This window comes from Eretmochelys imbricata, chromosome 5, assembly GCF_965152235.1.
Source record: "Eretmochelys imbricata isolate rEreImb1 chromosome 5, rEreImb1.hap1, whole genome shotgun sequence".
Taxonomy (NCBI): Eukaryota; Metazoa; Chordata; order Testudines; family Cheloniidae; genus Eretmochelys; species Eretmochelys imbricata.
This window is the reverse complement of record NC_135576.1, coordinates 136,456,711-136,480,890: the sequence shown is the minus strand read 5'-3', so window position 1 is coordinate 136,480,890 and position 24,180 is coordinate 136,456,711. Positions and strand designations below refer to the sequence as shown.

Sequence of the window (24,180 nt, the reverse complement as noted above, 5' to 3'; positions counted from 1 at the left end):
TGCCTCCAGAGGGGTGACCCGCCCCACACCCCCAGCAGCTCAGCCTCCCCTGGCCTCTTAGATGTGCTGCCCATGCTCAGCTCCTTCCACACTCTAGAGAGGCGCAGCACCCAGGGGTAGGACTGAGCCATGGGGCACGAGGTGAGTGGCAGAGGCTCCGGGAGCTGAGAGTTTGCCTCGGACCCCTCAGGGACACAGCGTGAGGCACCATCCCAGGCATCTCTATGCAAGGAGCAGAACAGGGTTTACTTGGGGTGCAGAGCGTATTGAGAGCATCTCAGAGGTTTGTAGAGATGTATTGCCCTGGTTAGCAAGTGTGGCTAGAACACAGGCCTCGCTGTGAGCAGGATTTGAACCTGTGTACGGAAACCCTATTGGATTTCTAGTCCAACACTTTAACCAGTCGGCCATCACAGCTTTGAGCCCAGCAATGCCCCAAGGCCAGAGAAACAGGTAAACAATTACAATGCCCAGGCCTGAAGTCATCTGAAATACAGAATTCAAACAGCAAACCTGGCTCTCAAAGCACAGGGGGAATTTATGGGTCTTGTTGTTTAGCCATGTGGTTAAGCATCAAACCAACCCCCTCCTGTGGGGTCTGTAATTATTGCTCTCTCCCCTGTAAAGATAGGGACATGGAGATAGAATTAAACTGGCCAAGGTCACACAGTGAGTTAGAATCCACCAGCTCCCTGCTCTAGTCACCAATGTTCGCACTTTCTCGCTTTTATTAAACTGTTTTTATTATTGGACTCTTTTCTCTATTTTAGAAACAGGACTAAGCCATGACTAGACTGTCAGACTGGAGAATGTGATACGGCTCCCTTTACCTGGACCCTGGATTTCTCATTACTTCAGAGAAACTTGTTAGTAGTAAAATGAACCATATTCAAATGACTACAGATTATGAACCGTTTGTTGTTGTTGCCTTGGATAATCCCACAGCCTTTTCCCCTGAGTCAGGAATGATGATTTCTGGGTTCACTCTCATTTCTTTCAGTGTTATGTTAGCATCTGTTGCAACTAACTGGTCAGAACCTGTCACTTCCGAAAGTCCCAGATGCGTGTCTCAGTTTCCCCACCTAGCTCCCTTCTCGGTACCTTTGATTTTCCTCAGAGTCTCCTTCAGAGCACTGGTTTGTTGGCACCAATAACCAAGTCTGATTTCCAGGTCAGCAGACATGTCCTCCAGTTGCTAGAACTTCCCTTTTTCACATCTAGAAAGAAACAGGTTTTTTCCCATTGATCATTATTTATTTTATTGTTGTATTTTACTCTGAATTTCTTCCCAGTGAGAAACGCTGAATCGAGGGGCCGGGAGAATGAATCTCTGTGTATCCAGCCACAGAATAGCTCCAGATCCAGCAATGGCTGGGCAAGCTTCCCTGAGGTGTCCCGTCAATGTGCTTCAGCCCTGATTTCCTGAGACCAGCTCTGGGGACCGGAAGGGGGTTCAGACCCTCTGGGCAATTCACTCCTCGGCCTCCATGCTTTGACCAATAGATTCCAATGGTCCTGCTGGTCTTTATTCTGTGGACATCTGCCCATTTGCAACTGGACTGAGATCAACTTCCCTCAAACCAGCTCATTCCTCACCAGTCTCTGAATGGTCATTATGTCATACAGACTTCTGTTCCCTCCTGCCCTGGGCAGAACTGCTGCACTGATGCCGCTGCCCCGCTGGAAGCTCTCTAGTGTAGCCGCTGGAAGCCGACGGGAGGGAGCTCTCCACCCCCAGCCAGCAGCCGTAGCCAGGTTGGCAGGAGAAACTCTCCCAGCGACATAGCACTGTCCAAGCTGGTGCTTAGGTCGGTGTAACTTGTGTCACTCGGGGGGTGGCTTCTTCACACCCCTGAGCGACATACGCTCTACTGACACAAGGGGGAGTGTAGATGGAGCCTTAGCAGAGAAGCAATTTAGAAAACAGTTTTCATTTTGTAGGAAATGCAGGAACCCTGGGTTTGTAATAAACCAAAGGAGATTCCGACCCCACGAGTCACCTTCACAACTTTGCAGTTGTGCCCTGGGATAGTTGTTTTGTCTCAGCCTGTGCCCAGAATAATGACAGGTGAAGGGGAAGGAGCCATGCACCTGTCTATGGTGCTTCTGACATCCTAGAGGGGAGAAACGAAAAAAGACTCTGAGTCCCACATGCTACTCACACAGGGGGTGGGAACTTTTGTGGTAATTTAAATAGAATCAAGGGGCTCCAAAAGAGTCAAAGGTGTTAACGTGACCCTGTCACTGTCCAACATTAAACAGGTGAAACAAGGCTTGCAGTTTGGGCTGCTGTACAGAATAAGCATTCAGGCTGAAAAGCCAACATCCTTTCTCTCAATTTCAGCAAAAAACAAAATTAAACAAACCCCCACAAAAACAGGCACCTGACAAAGTACTGCCCCTGACTTTACCTTTCCAAGGTCTTCTCCACACTCTCTCCCGCCCCGAGTGAGAATCCTACACTTGGACCAACAAACCACATTCAGACCCGAATGCAGCTCTCCCTCTGCAGGATGTTGGAGAAATACACAGGTGAAAAAAACCTCCAAGGTCAGCTGCAAAAGTAGCCTTGGCAAGGACTTGGTCGAAATTTGAAGCTGGGATCTCTTGCATCGTAAAGGAGACTCATGCGCTAGTCCAACAAATCTGAAATCTAAGGAAAGCCTCATTCCACAGGAGTTTCCAAAGACAAATGACCAGCCACACACCCAGGCAGAAGGAGCCTGGAAATGGGAAGGTACAGCAGCAAACACACCCTGGGGGAGGGCTTGTCCGGGAGTTGCAGCCAGGCTCTCTGGCACCCGAAGTGAGAATTAGATGCTTACAGCAACAAGCCACATTTAGCCATTGCTGAAATTGTCAGGCCTCAGAATTTTGGGCCAAAAACCAACAGCCAAATCGAGCTGTAAAACTGAACCACTTGGAAATGGTACTTCTAGCATGCTACAATACCATAGGTAACAGTCTGTGTGTGTGCTGTTAGCTCCTGAGAGGTAGAATCCAGTGCCTGCATCTTCGCTTCCCACAGCGAGATATTTTGAGCCCCCAACAATTAGGGGAAGAACAGGTAGATGAAAACTCAAAGAAAGTTTCAAGAGTTCTCCTTCCTGGCTGAGCTGGGTGTGCTGTCCAGGTCAAGGATGGTCATTCTGGGGAGGGATGTGGGTCTGGTCCAGTTTGGGGGGGTTGTTCTGGAGAAGGATGTGGGTCTCATATATTTGGAGGTTTGGCCCAGAGCCCAGTCTTTTGGGGGCACAGCTGGTGGTCCTGATCCTAGTCTGTCTGCCTCTCTTCTGGCAGAGAAGGCCAAGCCAGGCTAGTATGAATAATGATGCTGTAAATAACATGTAACAAAGTTGCGGATGTTTTTTCTTTTTAAAAATGTTTTAAGTTTTAAATCTGCCCCAATTTCATCAGGCCCCTGTAGTTCCTATGAGAAATGTGAAGGATGAGCTATTGTAACTTCCCTCTTAGTGGGAACAACAGCTGGCTGGTGTTTTGGCTGCTCAAGCTTTTGTTAGCTGGTTTTACCCACTGTGTTTTCTTTTGCATGTTCTCTTTCATAATGTATTTGATGTACCTGTGTGTAACTTTTTGCCCTAAGGCACACAGCTGTACAGGTTTTATCTACAATCTTTACAAGTTGAAGTTGCAGATGGATGGGCTCCCAGCAATGGCAGCCTTAAGGGGTGTGGGGGGGGGGCGGCTAGAAGCTGGGGGACTGGATCGGGACCCCCTAGCACTTACTGGTCTCTCTGCCCTGCAGTTTTAGTCCTCCCCCCAAGATTAGCCTGATTATCATGACAAAAGTTTTTTTTCCTCCTGCTGCTAATAGCCCACCTTAATTGATTGGTCTCCTTAAGAGTTGGTATGACAACCCTCATTTTCTCGTGTTCTCTGTGTGTGTGTGTGTGTGTGTGTATCTTCCTACTGTATTTTCCACTGCATGCATCTGATGAAGTGGGCTTTAGCCCATGAAAGCTTATGCTCAAATAAATTTGTTAGTCTCTAAGGTGGCACAAGTACTCATTATCTTTTCCTGACTGATTGTGCTGCGGGCTCTGCCTGGCTCCAGCACTCCGGTCCCTCAGCTACCAATGCCACCTGGGAACCTTGATCGATTCCAGCTTTAAGGAGTGCTGAGATCCATTTATCTCTTTCTCTGTCTCTCTCTAGGTATAGCCTCCTGACCCTGCCTTATGTGATCAGTTATAGTTTGCTAGCCCTAACTTTTGTAATCATAGAATCATAGAATATCAGGGTTGGAAGGGACCTCAGGAGGTCATCTAGTCCAACCCCCTGCTCAAAGCAGGATCAATCCGCAACTAAATCATCCCAGCCAGGGCTCTGTCAAGCCTGACCTTAAAAACCTCTAAGGAAGGAGATTCTACCACCTCCCTAGGTAACGCATTCCAGTGTTTCACCACCCTCCTAGTGAAAAAGGTTTTCCTAATATCCAACCTAAACCTCCCCCACTGCAACTTGAGACCATTACTCCTTGTCCTGTCCTCTTCTACCACTGAGAATAGTCTAGAACCGTCCTCTTTGGAACCACCTCTCAGGTAGTTGAAAGCAGCTATCAAATCCCCCCTCATTCTTCTCTTCTGCAGACTAAACAATCCCAGTTCCCTCAGCCTCTCCTCATAAGTCATGTGTTCCAGACCCCTAATCATTTTTGTTGCCCTTCGCTGGACTCTCTCCAATTTATCCACATCCTTCTTGTAGTGCGGGGCCCAAAACTGGACACAGTACTCCAGATGAGGCCTCACCAATGTCGAATAGAGGGGAATGATCACGTCCCTCGATCTGCTGGCAATGCCCCTACTTATACATCCCAAAATGCCATTGGCCTTCTTGGCAACAAGGGCACACTGTTGACTCATATCCAGCTTCTTGTCTACTGTCACCCCTAGGTCCTTTTCCGCAGAACTGCTGCCTAGCCATTCGGTCCCTCGTCTGTAGCGGTGCATTGGGTTCTTCCGTCCTAAGTGCAGGACCCTGCACTTATCCTTGTTGAACCTCATCAGATTTCTTTTGGCCCAATCCTCCAATTTGTCTAGGTCCCTCTGTATCCTATCCCTGCCCTCCAGCGTATCTACCACTCCTCCTAGTTTAGTATCATCTGCAAATTTGCTGAGAGTGCAATCCACACCATCCTCCAGATCATTTATGAAGATATTGAACAAAACCGGCCCCAGGACCAACCCTTGGGGCACTCCACTTGATACCGGCTGCCAACTAGACATGGAGCCATTGATCACTACCCGCTGAGCCCGACAATCTAGCCAACTTTCTACCCACCTTATAGTGCATTCATCCAGCCCATACTTCTTTAACTTGCTGACAAGAATACTGTGGGAGACCGTGTCAAAAGCTTTGCTAAAGTCAAGAAACAATACATCCACTGCTTTCCCTTCATCCACAGAACCAGTAATCTCATCATAGAAGGCGATTAGATGAGTCAGGCATGACCTTCCCTTGGTGAATCCATGCTGACTGTTCCTGATCACTTTCCTCTCATGTAAGTGCTTCAGGATTGATTCCTTGAGGACCTGCTCCATGATTTTTCCGGGGACTGAGGTGAGACTGACTGGCCTGTAGTTCCCAGGATCCTCCTTCTTCCCTTTTTTAAAGATTGGCACTACATTAGTCTTTTTCCAGTCATCCGGGACTTCCCCCGTTCGCCATGAGTTTTCAAAGATAATGGCCAATGGCTCTGCAATCACAGCCGCCAATTCCTTTAGCACTCTCGGATGCAATGCGTCCGGCCCCATGGACTTGTGCATGTCCAGCTTTTCTAAATAGTCCCTAACCACTTCTTTCTCCACAGAGGGCTGGTCACTTCCGCCCCATGCTGTGATGCCCAGCGCAGCAGTCTGGGAGCTGACCTTGTTCGTGAAGACAGAGGCAAAAAAGCATTGAGTACATTAGCTTTTTCCACATCCTCTGTCACTAGGTTGCCTCCCTCATTCAGTAAGGGGCCCACACTTTCCTTGACTTTCTTCTTGTTGCCACCATACCTGAAGAAACCCTTCTTGTTACTCTTAAGATCTCTTGCTAGCTGCAGCTTCAGGTGTGATTTGGGCCTCCTGATTTCATTCCTACATGCCCGAGCAATATTTTTGTACTCTTCCCTGATCATTTGTCCAATCTTCCACTTCTTGTAAGCTTCTTTTTTATGTTTAAGATCCACAAGGATTTCACCGTTAAGCCAAGCTGGTCGCCTGACATATTTACTATTCTTTCGACACATCGGGATGGTTTGTCCCTGTAACCTCAATAGGGATTCCTTGAAATACAGCCAGCTCTCCTGGACTCCTTTCCCCTTCATGTTATTCCCCCAGGGGATCCTACCCATCAGTTCCCTGAGGGAGTCGAAGTCTGCTTTCCTGAAGTCCAGGGTCCGTATTCTGCTGCTTACCTTTCTTCCCTATGTCAGCATCCTGAACTCAACCAACTCATAGTCACTGCCTCCCAGATTCCCATCCACTTTTGCTTTCCCCACTAATTCTTCCCGGTTTGTGAGCAGCAGGTCAAGAAAAGCTCCCCCCCAGTTGGCTCCTCTAGCACTTGCACCAGGAAATTGTCCCCTACATTTTCCAAAAACTTCCTGGATTGTCTATGCACCGCTGTAGTGCTCTCCCAGCAGATATCAGGAAGATGAAAGTCGCCCATGAGAACCAGGGCGTGTGATCTAGTAGCTTCTGCGAGTTGCCGGAAGAAAGCCTCATCCACCTCATCCCCCTAGTTCGGTGGTCTATAGCAGACTCCCACCACTACATCACCCTTGTTGCTCACTCTTCTAAACTTAATCCAGAGACACTCAGGTTTTTCTGCAGTTTCATACCGGAGCTCTGAGCAGTCATACTGCTCCCTTACATACAGTGCTACTCCCGCACCTTTTCTGCCCTGTCTGTCCTTCCTGAACAGTTTATAACCATCCATGACAGTTGTCAAGGTTCCTCCTCCACTCTGAATGCTAGGGTACAGATGTGGGGACCTGCATGAAAACCTCCTAAGCTTATCTTTACCAGCTTAGGTCAAAACTTCCCCAAGGTACAACATATTCCACCCTTTGTCCTTGGATTGGCCGCTACCACCACCAAACAAATACTGGTTACTGGGGAAGAGCTGTTTGGAAACGTCTTTCCCCCCAAATACTTCCCAAAACCTTGCACCCCACTTCCTGGACAAGGTTTGGTACAAAGCCTCACCAATTTGCCTAGGTGACTACAGACCCAGACCCTTGGATCTTAAGAACAATGAACAATCCTCCCAACACTTGCATCCCCCCTTTCCTGGGAAATGTTGGATAAAAAGCCTCACCAATTTGCATAGGTGACCACAGACCCAAACCCTTGGATCTGAGAACAATGAAAAAGCATTCAGTTTTCTTACAAGAAGACTTTTAATAGAAATAGGAGTAAATAGAAGTAAAGAAATCCCCTCTGTAAAATCAGGATGGTAGATACCTTACAGGGTAATTAGATTCAAAACATAGAGAATCCCTCTAGGCAAAACCTTAAGTTACAAAAAGGATAGACAGAAATAGTTATTCTATTCAGCACAATTCTTTTCTCAGCCATTTAAAGAAATCATAATCTAACACATACCTAGCTAGATTACTTACTAAAAGTTCTAAGACTCCATTGCTGGTCTATCCCCGGCAAAAACAGCATATAGACAGACAGAGCCTTTGTTTCTCTCCCTCCTCCCAGCTTTTGAAAGTATCTTGTCTCCTCATTGGTCATGTTGTTCAGGTGCCAGCGAGGTTACCTTTAGTGTCTTAACCCTTTACAGGTGAGAGGAGTTTTCCTCTGGCCAGGAGGGATTTTAAAGGGGTTTACCCTTCCCTTTATATTTATGACAACAGTACTCCAGTCATGTGAGTTATCCCACCAAGTCTCTGTTATTCCAATCACGTCATAATTCCTTGACATCACCAGGACCTCCAGTTCTCCCTGCTTGTTTCCAAGGTTTTGTGCATTTGTATATAGGCACTTGAGATAACCTGCTGATCGCCCCTCATTCTCAGTATGAGATAGGAGCCCTCACCTCACAGACGTTCCTGCCTGTGCTTCCTCCCGGTATCCCGCTTTCCCACTTACCTCAGGGCTTTGGTCACCTTCCCCCGGTGAACCTAGTTTAAAGCCCTCCTCACTAGGTTAGCCAGCCTGCTCGCAAAGATGCTCTTCCCTCTCTTCGTTAGGTGGAGCCCGTCTCTGCCCAGCACTCCTCCTTCATGGAACACCATCCCATGGTCAAAGAATCCAAAGCCTTCTCTCCGACACCACCTGCGTAGCCGTTCGTTGACTTCCATGATTCGACGGTCCCTACCCCGGTCTTTTCCTTCCACGGGGAGGATGGACGAGAACACCACTTGCGCCTCAAACTCCTTTATCCTTCTTCCCAGAGCCACGTAGTCCGCAGTGATCCGCTCAAGGTCATTCTTGGCAGTATCATTGGTGCCCACGTGGAGAAGCAGGAAGGGGTAGCGATCCGAGGGCTTGATGAGTCTCGGCAGTCTCTCCGTCACATTGCGAATCTTAGCGCCTGGCAGGCAGCAGACTTCTCTGTTTTCCCGGTCAGGGCAGCAGATAGATGGCTTAGTCCCCCTGAGGAGAGAGTCCCCGACCACCACCACCCGCCTCCTTCTCTTGGGAGTGGTGGTCGTGGAAACCCCAACCTCAGGACAGCACATCTCATGCCTTCCAACCAGTGGAGTCTCCTTCTGCTTTCTCCCCCCAGATGTATCATCTGGTCCACTCTCCGCAATGGTACCTGTGGAGAGAACATGAAAACGGTTGCTTACCTGTGTCCGCGTTGCTGGTACCCGGACATTCCCCCTTCTTCTGGAGGTCACATGTTGCCAAGCTTCCTCACTGGCCTCTTGGCTCCGCTGTGCAACCTGCTCTAAATCTTTAGAGCTTTATGCCCGTAGAAGCATATCCTGACTTTTATCCAGAAAATCGTCAGATTCTCGTATGCAACGCAGGGTCGATAGCTGTAGCTCCAGACCTTCGATCTTCTCTTCCAATAGGGATACTAGCTTGCACTTTGTACAGACAAAGTCGCTTCTGTCCTGTGGAAGAAAGACAAACATGGCACATCCAGTGCAGGTCACAATAGCTGAACTCCCCCCCCCCTTCCATATCACCTTCCTACTATGAGCTTCCTCAGAGAAGTTGGCAAGATGTAAGCCTCACTGGGCTCACTCCAGGCGAACTCCCAGGCAAACTCCTGCTGTGTGCTGCTCTGCTGTTCGCAGAGCTCTGGCTATTTTTAAACAGCCAGGCTTCCCTGAAACAAACAATCAAATTTAAGTTAGATTTAATATTGGAACGGTTTTGTTTGTTTGGCTCCCCTTGTAAGGTTACCACCTGGACATAAATAACTTTCACGGTTAAGCTGATTGCTCTCCCCGCTTCGGGGTGTTTTTGGCTTCTTCATTCACTCTGCAGCAACGCTCCTTGTACCTAAGCTAAAGATCCCTGCAGTGCCCAAAGATCCTCTGAGGTTTGCTCATCAAGTGGATGTTGTATGCATCAGATGAAGTGAGCTGTAACTCATGAAAGCTTATGCTCTAATAAATTTGTTAGTCTCTAAGGTGCCACAAATACTCCTTTTCTTTTTATGGATACAGACTAACATGGCTGCTACTCTGAAACCTCTCATCAAGTGGGTAACGAGCAGAATGGTTGTGGGGACAATGGTTGGGGACAGGGATGTGCTGAACCGGGGGACAGAGAGGGTGGTAGATTAAGGTATTGCTCAGCCCAGCCCGCTGAGGCCAAGGACATACGAGAGTAACAGCTTTAAATTGTTGTTCAATCCAGCCAACTGAGTCCCGGGACACATAAGGGGTCAGCTTGTGAGTGCTGATTCCCCAGTCCTCTCAGACATGCTACGTTAATGTGTGTGTGTTCATCAGGTTTGGCGGCTCAAAGACCCCACCCCTGGGGAACCTAGGTCCTGTAGGATAGCTCCATTGGGAGGGAACTTGCAGAAGGAAGGAGTGGCGCTCCATAGGAAAACACAAATAACACAAGCAGTACATTGACAGAATTACAGAATCTCCCCCACACACAGAAGAGTAACCGTAATAAATGAGCGTACCCCAAAGTAACGGGCACATCTGGTAACAGCTCATTTTGGGCTTGTTTTGAAGGGGGATTGACTTCATTCTTGGGACAAGTAATCTGCTATGGCCAAAAATACCTTAGCACTGTGCACCCTTCCACACAAGTCTTATGTACCAAATACTTTGGGTCTTCCTGGGTAAGTCCCTGAATAATCAAGGATCTTTACCAAAAATGTCATCACGTCTTAAAAGGAAGAAAGATTGTCATTGTGTAGACCATGAAACAAGCCTTGCAACTTTTTGAAACGTATCACAACAGTCAACATGGTGGACATCAAGGAATATTCAAAACAAGAACGGCGTTCTTTTTGGTAAAAAGAAAAGGAGGACTTGTGGCACCTTAGAGACTAACAAATTTATTTGAGCATAAGCTTTCGTGATGATGAAGTGAGCTGTAGCTCACGAGAGCTTATGCTCAAATAAATTTGTCAGTCTCTAAGGTGCCACAAGTCCTCCTTTTCTTTTTGCTGATACAGACTAACACGGCTGCTACTCTGAAACCTGTTCTTTTTGTGGAGACTAACCTCCATTGCGATAACCAGGAGAACAGGAAAGTGTGAGGCTGCAGCGCCATCTAGCGGCCAAAGGAGAAATCACCGGCTTCTGGACCTGTGTGCACTGTTGATTCGCTTAACATGGAAAGCTGCGTAATGCAAGGTTGGGAAAACGAGGTTCTGCTGCACTACATCAACATCTGGAATGACTCAACCCGACAGGACACCTCCTATGATACACTGATACGAGTGACACTCTCAAACAGGTCTCCCCAGCCCCGCCCCCCCCCCCACCACCAGGAGGCAGGTGTGAGAGGATTGTTCTCCCTAACTGACAGAGGGAGAAACAGGTTTCAGAGTAACAGCCATGTTAGTCTGTATTCGCAAAAAGAAAAGGAGTACTTGTGGCACCTTAGAGACTAACCAATTTATTGAGCTGTAGCTCACGAAAGCTCATGCTCAAATAAATTGGTTAGTCTCTAAGGTGCCACAAGTACTCCTTTTCTTTTTAGAGGGAGAAACAAAGACTGAGAAAGGCGAAAGGCCTTGTCTTACATCACACAACCTGTCGGGATAGAGTTGGGAACAGGACCCGGGTGTCCCGACTTTCAAACTAACCATCAGTCTGGAGTTTCACACACTGAATGATCAGAATAAAGTGACCTGGAATGAGCTACAGACCAACAACCATTCACAGTGATTATTCAGCAAGTGTTTTAGAATCAGTAGAACATCAGAGAGAACCAGGAATGGCTCAGAGACAATCAGCAGCAAGAAGAAGAACAATTCACCAAGCAGATGATTGGTTCTGGCTTATTTGCTGGGCCTTAAAAGAGAACAACAAAGTCCTGAATCTCCTCCCTGCCACTAGACCCCCTGCTCAGCCAATCAGCATTGAGACTCTGGCGGTGGGTTGAGGGTTCCCCAGATGGCCCAGGGATGGCTCAGGTCACCAGTGAGGATCACTCTCAGAGCACGCTTCCTGTCCCATCTCTATGGGAGACCCTCCCACCATGAGGGCTACAGATCAGCCACCTCCTCGCTAGTGGAGGGAGGGAAGCAGGAAAAGGGAAACCAAAAAAGACAAACCCCAATGACTCTAAGGGACAAAGGGCTAGGTGGGGGAAAATTGTCCCACCTTAACCTCGTGTTTTCCATGCCTAGAATTTGGCCAGCACCAGGTGGATCAGGCTGCCTAGGTACCCAACCTCTCTGGGGCTCTTACCTTCTCCACAGGGACGTCTGTCTTCTCACTAAATTAGCAGTGGGAAAGGAGAAGACTTCAGAGAGGCTCCACCTTGCGCTCATATACATGACCCTGAATTCTCTCTCAGTCCTCAAGGAGAGAATCCCTGCAGCAAAGCCCCAGGGGTCTCTGAGATCCCCCTGCCCTGCAGCCTGTCCTACCTGGCCATTGTCATGGACTCTCTGTGAGGTCACTGCCTCCCAACCTCCTTTGACCAATCAGCTGAGTGCTGCAAAAGGCCCTTGAGATGTCACGGCCACACCCAGCCCTGCCCTGCAGGGCTAATGTCCTGCCCCTAGCCAGCTCCTGTGCATGTTTGAGCTGCTACCCCTGGGTCACCCCGCCCCCCCCCCCCACACTCAGTGTTAGTGCTAGGAATCAAGTAGGCAACACGTGGAACCATCAGAGGCTGCTCAATGTACCACACTCGGTTTTGCAGAGATTTGGAGACTTGAAGGCCAGAAGCGACTGTTAGATCATTTCATCTGGCCCCCCTGCCCATCACAGGCCTCCTGTATGGCGCAGTAGCGAGTTTTGGACCAAAGCAGACTCTAGAAAGGCATCTCATCAAGGGATGGAGGAAGCACCACTTCCCTAGGGAGTCTGGAGGAAATTGATGCTGTGGGGGGCAGGGAATTGACCCCAAGGCCACATTTGTGAGTCTGTATCATAACACACATCCACAACAACACTGTGCGAAGTTTGTACGCGTCACCTTAACTCTGATGTTTCCTAACGTTTAAAGGCCTGGTCTCCATGGTGTTCTTTGTGCTTATAGATCTATTTTGGGGAGAAACGCACTCATTTATTTCAGAGCAGTAGCCATGTTAGTCTATATCAGCAAAAAAACCCGAGGAGCACTTGTGGCACCTTAGAGACTACCAAATGTATTTGGGCATAAGCTTTCATGGGCTAAAACCCATTTCATCAGATGCATCCAGTGGAAAATAGAGTAGGAAGATATATATACACAGAGAACATGAAAAAATGGGTGTTGCCATACCAACTCGAACAGACTAATCAATTAAGGTGGGCTATTATCAGCAGGAGGAAAAAAACTTTTGTAGTGATAATGAGGATGGCCCATTTCAAACAATTGACAAGAAGGTGTGAGTAACAGTATGGGGGAAATTAGCATGGGCAAATAGTTTTTACTTTATGTAATAACCCATCCACTCCCAGTCTTTACTCAAGCTTAATTTAATAGTGTCCAGTTTGCAAATCAATTCCAATTCTGCAGGTTCTCATTGGAGTCTGGTTTTGAAGCTTTTTTGTTGGAGAATGGCAACTTTTAGCTCTGAAATTGAGTGACCAGGGAGGTTGAAGTGTTCTCCGACTGGTTATTGAACATTATAATTCTTGATGTCTGATTTGTGTCCATTTATTCTTTTGAGTAGAGACTGTCCAGTTTGGCCAGTGCACATGGCAGAGGGGCATTGCTGGCACATGATGGCATATATCACATTGGTACATGTGCAGGTGAACGAGCCCATCATGGCGTGGCTGATATGATTATGTCCTATGATGGTGTCGCTAGAATAGATATGTGGACAGAGTTGGCAATGGGCTTTGTTGCAAGGATAGGTTCCTGGGTTAGTGTTTTTGTTGTGTGGTTGTTGGTGAGTATTTGCTTCAGGTTGGGGGGCTGTCTGTAAGTGAGGACTGGCCTGTCTCCCAAGATCTGTGAGCGTCAGGGATCATCCTTCAGAATATGTTGTAGATCCTTGATGATGCGCTGGAGAGGTTTTAGTTGGGGGCTGAAGGTGACGGCTGGTGGCATGCTGTTCCTTTCTTTATTGGGCCTCTCCTGGAGTAGGTGACTTCTGGGTATTCTTCTGGCTCTGTCAATCTGTGTCTTCTCTTCAGGAGGTGGGTATTGTAGTTTTAAGAACGCTTGATAGAGATCCTGTAGGTGTTTGTCTCTGTCTGAGGGATTTAGAGTAACAGCCGTGTTAGTCTGTATTCGCAAAAAGAAAAGGAGTACTTGTGGCACCTTAGAGACTAACCAATTTATTTGAGCATGAGCTTTCGTGAGCTGTAGCTCACGAAAGCTCATGCTCAAATAAATTGGTTAGTCTCTAAGGTGCCACAAATACTCCTTTTCTGTCTGAGGGATTGGAGCAAATGCGGTTGTATCTTAGAGCTTGGCTGTAGACAATGGATCGTGTGATGTGGTCTGGATGTGGAGGCATGTAGGTTAGTATAACGGTCCGGTACAGGGTGGTGTTTATGTGACCATCACTTATTAGCACTGCAGTGTCCAGGAAGTGGGTCTCTTGTGTGGCCTCTCCTTCTGCCCCTCCACCCCCACGAACATGATACAGTTCTGTGGTGACCTGGAATCTGACCTTCCACGTCTCAGACTCAAGGAATATTTCCAACACACCTCTGAACAACACACTAATTCACAGGTTTCAGAGTAACAGCTGTGTTAGCCTGTATTCGCAAAAAGAAAAGGAGTTCTTGTGGCACCTTAGAGACTAACCAATTTATTTGAGCATGAGCTTTCATGAGCTACAGCTCACTTCATCGGATGCATACCGTGGAAACTGCAGCAGACATTATATACACACAGAGATCATGAAACAATACCTCCTCCCACCCCACTGTCCTGCTGGTAATAGCTTATCTAAAGTGATCATCAAGTTGGGCCATTTCCAGCACAAATCCAGGTTTTCTCACCCTCCAGCCCCCACACACAAACTCACTCTCCTGCTGGTAATAGCCCATCCAAAGTGACAACTCTCTTCACGGTGTGCATGATAATCAAGGTGGGCCATTTCCTGCACAAATCCAGATTCTCTCACCCCCTCACCCCCCTCCAAAAACCACACACACAAACTCACTATCCTGCTGGTAATAGCTCATCCAAAGTGACCACTCTCCCTACAATGTGCATGATAATCAAGGTGGGCCATTTCCAGCACAGATCCAGGTATTCTCACCCCCCCACCCCATACACACACAAACTCACTCTCCTGCTGGTAATAGCTCATCCAAAGTGACCACTCTCCCTACAATGTGCATGGTAATCAAGGTGGGCCATGTCCAGCACAAATCCAGACTTTCTCACCCCCACCCCCTTTTTCCCGGGGACACACACACACACACACAAACTCACTTTCCTGCTGGCAATAGCTCATCCAAACTGACCACTCTGCAAGTTTAAATCTAAGTTTAACCAGAACATCGGGGGGGGGGGGGGGGGTTAGGAAAAAACAAGGGGAAATAGGCTACCTTGCATAATGACTTAGGCACTCCCAGTCTCTATTTAAGCCTAAATTAATAGTATCCAATTTGCAAATGAATTCCAATTCAGCAGTTTCTCGCTGGAGTCTGGATTTGAAGTTTTTTTTGTTTTAAGATAGCGACCTTCATGTCTGTGATTGCGTGACCAGAGAGATTGAAGTGTTCTCCGACTGGTTTATGAATGTTATAATTCTTGACATCTGATTTGTGTCCATTTATTCTTTTACGTAGAGACTGTCCAGTTTGACCAATGTAAATGGCAGAGGGGCATTGCTGGTACATGATGGCATATATCACATTGGTGGATGTGCAGGTGAATGAGCCTCTGATAGTGTGGCTGATGTTATTAGGCCCTGTGATGGTGTCCCCTGAATAGATATGTGGGCACAGTTGGCAACGGGCTTTGTTGCAAGGATAAGTTCCTGGGTTAGTGGTTCTGTTGTGTGGTATGTGGTTGTTGGTGAGTATTTGCTTCAGGTTGCGGGGCTGTCTGTAGGCAAGGACTGGCCTGTCTCCCAAGATTTGTGAGAGTTTTGGGTCATCCTTCAGGATAGGTTGTAGATCCTTAATAATGCGTTGGAGGGGTTTTAGTTGGGGGCTGAAGGTGACGGCTAGTGGCGTTCTGTTATTTTCTTTGTTAGGCCTGTCCTGTAGTAGGTGACTTCTGGGAACTCTTCTGGCTCTATCAATCTGTTTCTTCACTTCCGCAGGTGGGTATTGTAGTTGTAAGAAAGCTTGACAGAGATCTTGTAGGTGTTTGTCTCTGTCTGAGGGGTTGGAGCAAATGCGGTTGTATCGCAGAGCTTGGCTGTAGACGATGGATTGTGTGGTGTGGTCAGGGTGAAAGCTGGAGGCATGTAGGTAGGAATAGCAGTCAGTAGGTTTCCGGTATAGGGTGGTGTTTATGTGACCATTGTTTATTAGCACTGTAGTGTCCAGGAAGTGGATCTCTTGTGTGGACTGGACCAGGCTGAGGCTGATAGTGGGATGGAAGTTGTTGAAATCATGGTCGAATTCCTCAAGGGCTTCTTTTCCATGGGTCCAGATGATGAAGATGTCATCAATATAGCGCAAGTAGAGTAGGGGCTTTAGGGGACGAGAGCTGAGGAAGCGTTGTTCTAAATCAGCCATAAAAATGTTGGCATACTGTGGGGCCATGCGGGTACCCATAGCAGTGCCGCTGATCTGAAGGTATACATTGTCCCCAAATGTAAAATAGTTATGGGTAAGGACAAAGTCACAAAGTTCAGCCACCAGGTTAGCCGTGACATTATCGGGGATAGTGTTCTTGACGGCTTGTAGTCCATCTTTGTGTGGAATGTTGGTGTAGAGGGCTTCTACATCCATAGTGGCCAGGATGGTGTTATCAGGAAGATCACCGATGGATTGAAGTTTCCTCAGGAAGTCAGTGGTGTCTCGAAGGTAGCTGGGAGTGCTGGTAGCGTAGGGCCTGAGGAGGGAGTCTACATAGCCAGACAATCCTGCTGTCAGGGTGCCAATGCCTCAGATGATGGGGCGCCCAGGATTTCCAGGTTTATGGATCTTGGGTAGTAGATAGAATATCCCAGGTCGGGGTTCCAGGGGTGTGTCTGTGCAGATTTGATCTTGTGCTTTTTCAGGAAGTTTCTTGAGCAAATGCTGTAGTTGCTTTTGGTAACTCTCAGTGGGATCATAGGGTAATGGCTTGTAGAAAGTGGTGTTGGAGAGCTGCCGAGCAGGCTCTTGTTCATATTCCGACCTATTTATGATGACAACAGCACCTCCTTTGTCAGCCTTTTTGATTATGATGTCAGAGTTGTTTCTGAGGCTGTGGATGGCATTGCGTTCCGCATGGCTGAGGTTATGGGGCAAGTGATGCTGCTCTTCCACAATTTCAGCCCGTGCATGTCAGCGGAAGCACTCTATGTAGAAGTCCAGTCTGCTGTTTCGACCTTCAGGAGGAGTCCACCTAGAATCCTTCTTTTTGTAGTGTTGGTAGGGAGGCCTCTGTGGATTAGTATGTTGTTCAGAGGTATTTTGGAAATATTCCTTGAGTCGGAGACGTCGAAAATAGGATTCTAGGTCACCACAGAACTGTATCATGTTCGTGGGGGTGGAGGGGCAGAAGGAGAGGCCCCGAGATAGGACAGCTGCTTCTGCTGGGCTGAGAGTATAGTTGGATAGGTTAACAATATTGCTAGGTGGGTTGAGGGAACCATTGCTGTGGCCCCTTGTAGCATGTAGTAGTTTAGAAAGTTTAGTGTCCTTTTTCTTTTGTAGAGAAGCAAAGTGTGCTTTGTAAATGGCTTGTCTAGTTTTACTAAAATCCAGCCACGAGGAAGTTTGTGTGGAAGGTTGTTTTTTTATGAGAGTATCCATTTTTGAGAGCTCATTCTTAATCTTTCCCTGTTTGCTGTAGAGGATGTTGATCAGGTGATTCCGCAGTTTCTTTGAGAGCGTGTGGCACAAGCTGTCAGCATAGTCTGTGTGGTATGTAGATTGTAATGGATTTTTTACCTTCAGTCCTTTTGGTACGATGTCCATCTGTTTGCATTTGGAAAGGAAGATGATGTCTGTCTGTTTCTGTACAAGTTTTTTCATGCAGTTGATAGATTTCCACTCCATACGGCTAAATGCAGTGCCTTGCATAATGACAGGTTTCAGAGTAACAGCCGTGTTAGTCTGTATTCGCAAAAAGAAAAGGAGTACTTGTGGCACCTTAGAGACTAACCAATTTATTTGAGCATGAGCTTTCGTGAGCTACAGCTCACTTCATTGGATGCATACCGTGGAAACTGCAGCAGACATTATATACACACAGAGATCATGAAACAATACCTCCTCCCACCCCACTGTCCTGCTGGTAATAGCTTATCTAAAGTGATCATCAAGTTGGGCCATTTCCAGCACAAATCCAGGTTTTCTCACCCTCCAGCCCCCACACACAAACTCACTCTCCTGCTGGTAGTAGCCCATCCAAAGTGACAACTCTCTTCAGAATGTGCTTGATAATCAAGGTGGGCCATTTCCTGCACAAATCCAGATTCTCTCACCCCCTCACCCCCCTCCAAAAACCACACACACAAACTCACTATCCTGCTGGTAATAGCTCATCCAAAGTGACCACTCTCCCTACAATATGCATGATAATCAAGGTGGGCCATGTCCAGCACAAATCCAGGTTTTCTCACCCCCCCACCCCCATACACACACAAACTCACTCTCCTGCTGGTAATAGCTCATCCAAAGTGACCACTCTCCCTACAATGTGCATGGTAATCAAGGTGGGCCATGTCCAGCACAAATCCAGGCTTTCTCACCCCCCCGCTTTTTTTTCCCGGGGACACACACACACAGAAACTCACTCTCCTGCTGGCAATAGCTCATCCAAACTGACCACTCTCCAAGTTTAAATCCAAGTTTAACCAGAACATCTGTGGGGGGGGAGGGTAGGAAAAAACCAGGGGAAATAGGCTACCTTGCATAATGACTTAGCCACTCCCAGTCTCTATTTAAGCCTAAATTAATAGTATCCAATTTGCAAATGAATTCCCATTCAGCAGTTTCTCGCTGGAGTCTGGATTTGAAGTTTTTTTGTTTTAAGATAGTGACCTTCATGTCTGTGATTGCGTGACCTGAGAGATTGAAGTGTTCTCCGACTGGTTTATCAATGTTATAATTCTTGACATCTGATTTGTGTCCAAAGCCGTCAAGAACACTATCCCCGATAATGTCACGGCTAACCTGGTGGCTGAACTTTGTGACTTTGTCCTTACCCATAACTATTTTACATTTGGGGACAATGTATACCTTCAGATCAGCGGCACTGCTATGGGTACCTGCATGGCCCCACAGTATGCCAACATTTTTATGGCTGATTTAGAACAACGCTTCCTCAGCTCTTGTCCCCTAAAGCCCCTACTCTACTTGCGCTATATTGATGACATCTTCATCATCTGGACCCATGGAAAAGAAGCCCTTGAGGAATTCCACCATGATTTCAACAACTTCCATCCCACCATCAGCCTCAGCCTGGTCCAGTCCACACAAGGGATCCACTTCCTGGACACTACAGTGCTAATAAACAATGGTCACATAAACACCACCCTATACCGGAAACCTACTGACCACTATTCCTACCTACATGCCTCCAGCTTTCACCCTGACCACACCACACGATCCAGCATCTACAGCCAAGCTCTGCGATACAACCGCATTTGCTCCAACCCCTCAGACAGAGACAAACACCTACAAGATCTCTGTCAAGCTTTCTTACAACTACAGTACCCACCTGCGGAAGTGAAGAAACAGATTGATAGAGCCAGAAGAGTTCCCAGAAGTCACCTACTACAGGACAGGCCTAACAAAGAAAATAACAGAACGCCACTAGCCGTCACCTTCAGCCCCCAACTAAAACCCCTCCAACGCATTATTAAGGATCTACAACCTATCCTAAAGGATGACCCAACACTCTCACAAACCTTGGGAGACAGGCCAGTCCTTGCCTACAGACAGCCCCGCAACCTGAAGCAAATACTCACCAACAACCACATACCACACAACAGAACCACTAACCCAGGAACTTATCCTTGCAACAAAGCCCGTTGCCAACTGTGCCCACATATCTATTCAGGGGACACCATCACAGGGCCTAATAACATCAGCACACTATCAGAGGCTCGTTCACCTGCACATCCACCAATGTGATATATGCCATCTTGTACCAGCAATGCCCCTCTGCCATTTACATTGGTCAAACTGGACAGTCTCTACGTAAAAGAATAAATGGACACAAATCAGATGTCAAGAATTATAACATTCATAAACCAGTCGGAGAACACTTCAATCTCTCTGGTCACGCAATCACAGACATGAAGGTCGCTATCTTAAAACAAAAAAAACTTCAAATCCAGACTCCAGCGAGAAACTGCTGAATTGGAATTCATTTGCAAATTGGATACTATTAATTTAGGCTTAAATAGAGACTGGGAGTGGCTAAGTCATTATGCAAGGTAGCCTATTTCCCATTGTTTTTTCCTAACCCCCCCCCCCAGATGTTCTGGTTAAACTTGGATTTAAACTTGGAGAGTGGTCAGTTTGGATGAGCTATTGCCAGCAGGAGAGTGAGTTTCTGTGTGTGTGTGTGTCCCCGGGAAAAAGGGGGTGGGGGTGAGAAAGCCTGGATTTGTGCTGGACATGGCCCACCTTGATTACCATGCACATTGTAGGGAGAGTGGTCACTTTGGATGAGCTATTACCAGCAGGAGAGTGAGTTTGTGTGTGTATGGGGGTGGGGGGGTGAGAAAACCTGGATTTGTGCTGGACATGGCCCACCTTGATTATCATGCACATTGTAGGGAGAGTGGTCACTTTGGATGAGCTATTACCAGCAGGATAGTGAGTTTGTGTGTGTGGTTTTTGGAGGGGGGTGAGGGGGAGAGAGAACCCGGATTTGTGCAGGAAATGGCCTACCTTGATTATCAAGCACATTGTGAAGAGAGTTGTCACTTTGGATGGGCTATTACCAGCAGGAGAGTGAGTTTGTGTGTGGGGGGCTGGAGGGTGAGAAAACCTGGATTTGTGCTGGAAATGGCCCAACTTGATGATCACTTTAGATAAGCTATTACCAGCAGGACAGTGGGGTGGGAGGAGGTATTGTTTCATGATCTCTGTGTGTATATAATGTCTGCTGCAGTTTCCACGGTATGTATCCGATGAAGTGAGCTGTAGCTCACGAAAGCTCATGCTCAAATAAATTGGTTAGTCTCTAAGGTGCCACAAGTACTCCTTTTCTCTTTACACTAATCCACAGAGACCTTCCCACCAACACTACAAAAAGAAGGATTCTGCGTGGACTCCTCCTGAAGGTCAAAACAGCAGACTGGACTTCTACATAGAGTGTTTCAGCCGACAAGCACAGGCTGAAGTGGTAGAAAAGCAGCATCACTTGCCCCATAACCTCAGCCGTGCAGAACACAACACCATCCACAACCTCAGGAACAATGCTGACATCGGAATCAAAAAGGCTGAGAAAGGGGGTGCTGTCATCATAAAGAATAGGTAGGAATATGAACAAGAGGCAGCTAGGCAGCTCTCCAACACCACATTCTGCAGGCCATTACCCTCTGATCCCACTCAGGGTTACCAAAAGAAACAACACCATCTGCTCAAGAAACTTCCTGAAAAAGCACAAGAACAAATCTGCACAGACACACCCTTAGAGCCCCGACCAGCGGTATGCTATCTGCTACCCCAGATCCATAAACCCGGAAATCCTGGACACCCCATCATCTCAGGCATTGGCTAGGGGTGCTGGTCACGTAGGGCCTGAGGAGAGAGTCGACACAGCCAGATAATCCTGCTGTCAGGATGCCAATGCCTGAGAGGATTTCATCGCAGTCTCTGACTAGGGGGTTCAGGCTCCAGTGCTCTGCTCTGTTTTCCCAGCACTGTTCAGGGATTTGTTTCCAGTTTCAGAAATGGGGGAATGTTCACACACTCCCAATGGGACTTTGCATAAACCAGGCCCTAAGCTGGGGCAGACAAACTTTTTGGCCTGAGATTGGATCGGGTTTCAGAAATTGTATGTAAAGCCAGTCAGGGGAGGCTGTGCCTCCCCAAACAGCAAGGCATGGCCAGGCCCCCGCCCCCATCTGACCCCCCGCCTGCTTCTTACCCTCTGACGGCCGCGCCGGGACTCCTGCCCCATACAACCCCTCTGTTCCCTGAGGGGTCCCCTAGGACCCTTGCCCCATCCACCCCCCCGCTCTCTGTCCCCTGATTGCCCCCGGAACCTGCCCCAAACTGGCCTCCTCTGCCCCATCCAACCCCCGCTCTCCTTCCTGACTGCCCCCCCCAGACCCCTGCCCCATGAAACCACCTCTTCTCCCTGTCTGCTCCCAGACTCTCCACCCCTAACTGACCTCCACCACCCCATCCAACCCCCCCTCTCCTTCCTGCCTGCCCCCGGGGACCCCTGCCCCATCCAACCACCCCTTCTCCCTGACTGCCCTGGGAACTCCTGCCCCCTTTCAACCCCCTGTTCCCCGCCCTCTGACCGCCCCGACGCCTATCCACCCCCCACCCCTGACCACCCCCCAAACTCCCCTGCCCTCTATCCCACCCCCTCCCCCGCTCCCTGCCCCCTTACCATGCTGCCTGGAGCACCGGGGGTTGGGGGGTGGCTGCACCAGGACAGGCCACCGGACCATGCTGCACAGAGCCCCGGGGCCGGCTGGGCTTGGAGCCCTGCTGCCCGGAGCATTGGCCGGTGGCACCGGGAGCTGAGGCTGAGGGAGGGGAACAGCAGGGGCGGGACCGGGGGCTCTCAGGAGCTCAGGGCCGGATGGAATGGCTCAGAGCCCCCTGCCCCTCTTCTGCCCCCCCGGTCCCCACATGTCGCTGCCCCCCCAAACCCAGGGAGCTGCAGCAGCTTCCCTCTGCCCGAGGCAGGGACTTGCAGCCCCCCCACAGGGAGCAGCCTAGGCCCCCCCGGCCCGCACAGGCTGCAACTGGGAGTTGCTCCCTGGGGGGGCAGGTCTCCCCTTCTCTCCCCAGGGGGCATTGCCAGGGGGCGGGGCTCGGGGTCACAGTTGGGGGGGGCGGGCTGGGGTCCCTGCACGGGGAGAGTCTCTCAGGGGTGGTAGCAGGCTGTTGCCGTAGACTAGTTCTCCCGCTCCTCCAATAACCCACCCAAACGGGGACACCACAGACCCCATGTACCTACAACCAACCACCTGGAAGCAGCAGCAAAAAGGCAGCAAGGATACAGTCCAACAGAGAGTGGAAGGAAAATCAAAACGGAGAGAGCCCAGTCTTTGAAAGCTTTTTTAGTTTTTTGCACATGCTCCTAGAAGAGGATGGGGCAACCGACAGCCAATCATGCTCTCTAGCAGGGAAAAAAAAGCTATTCCTGGACCAATAACAAAGAAAAAGGAGAAGGAACAGGACAGTGAGCGGGACAGAGAGATTTATTCAAGTGAGATGGTAATTTGTTAAGTCCCTGTCTTACTTCCTGGCCATTTGTGTTACTTTAGTGCCATTAAGAAAACTGTTCTCAAAATCTGTGGCTCTCCTTGCCATATGTTGTGGTTATGAAAGCTCCTTCTCAGCTCCTTTTACTTTCCTGTTTTCCAGTTACTGTAAATAAACCATTAACACAATTCTTCTTGTTTCTTCCACATTCATGTCCTCGTTCCAATTATTGGGGGCAGAGTCATGGGATGTGTTTGTGACACTCTATACCTTGGGGGAGCATGTTATGCTTATAAGAAGCACACGGGATCTTTTCGGGGGAAAAGGCAATATGCTGCATTTATTGAAAATACAACTGTTAGCATATGCATTTAATAACACACACACACATGCACACACACACACACACACACCCTGCAGATGGTCTTACAGTTACCAGTTTGCTGTAGCTCTTGTCAATCTAATGGCCAGTTAGATTGAATACAAGTGAGGAGCTGCGCTCCGTCTGTCGCGATCCCATGCTCCGAAGGTTTCCAGGACTGAACCCAGAGTCTTATGGCAAAACACCCCAGCTTTATACTTGTCAATTCCCACTTTAGTCTGTGGATTTTGCAATGTCATTCTGTAATTGTTAACCCGGAGATTAACCCCACTTGAGGACTTTCGGCTGTTATCGTTTGGTGGTTTTGTTGGCTTCCCATGGTTAGCTCTTATTTGTTGTCTTGCATTCAGGGTGCCTGCCTCGCCACTGAGGTCATCAATGCTGCCAACATGTTTAGCATCGGATCCAGTGGATGTTTTCTGATTGTCTCCTGCTGTTTCCAAGTCTCTCACTTCTTCTTGACCATCTGGACATTTGTGATGGCTTTTCACACTTATTTTTAACTATGCACACATTTCTCACTCACACCAAACAATTTGACGGAGACTTTCAGACAGGATAACATTTTAGAAAGGATGATACGGTTTCTAAAGGGATTACAAAAGAGCCTTATACAACTTAGTTTGCAATGCAGAGAAGAAACACAACTTAATCTGTAATGCAGATAAGAAACAAGACCTTCTAGCAAATCCTGTAATGAAACCTTATCCTAAAA

General features: G+C 48.2%; 1 non-coding gene across 1 annotated transcript; it reads right to left on the bottom strand.

The window, feature by feature from the left end:
• Nucleotides 1–335: 335 nt before the first annotated feature.
• Nucleotides 336–417, bottom strand: TRNAS-AGA (transfer RNA serine (anticodon AGA)). The gene has a single exon. It is a non-coding gene; the product is annotated as a tRNA-Ser (tRNA).
• Nucleotides 418–24,180: the final 23,763 nt, after the last annotated feature.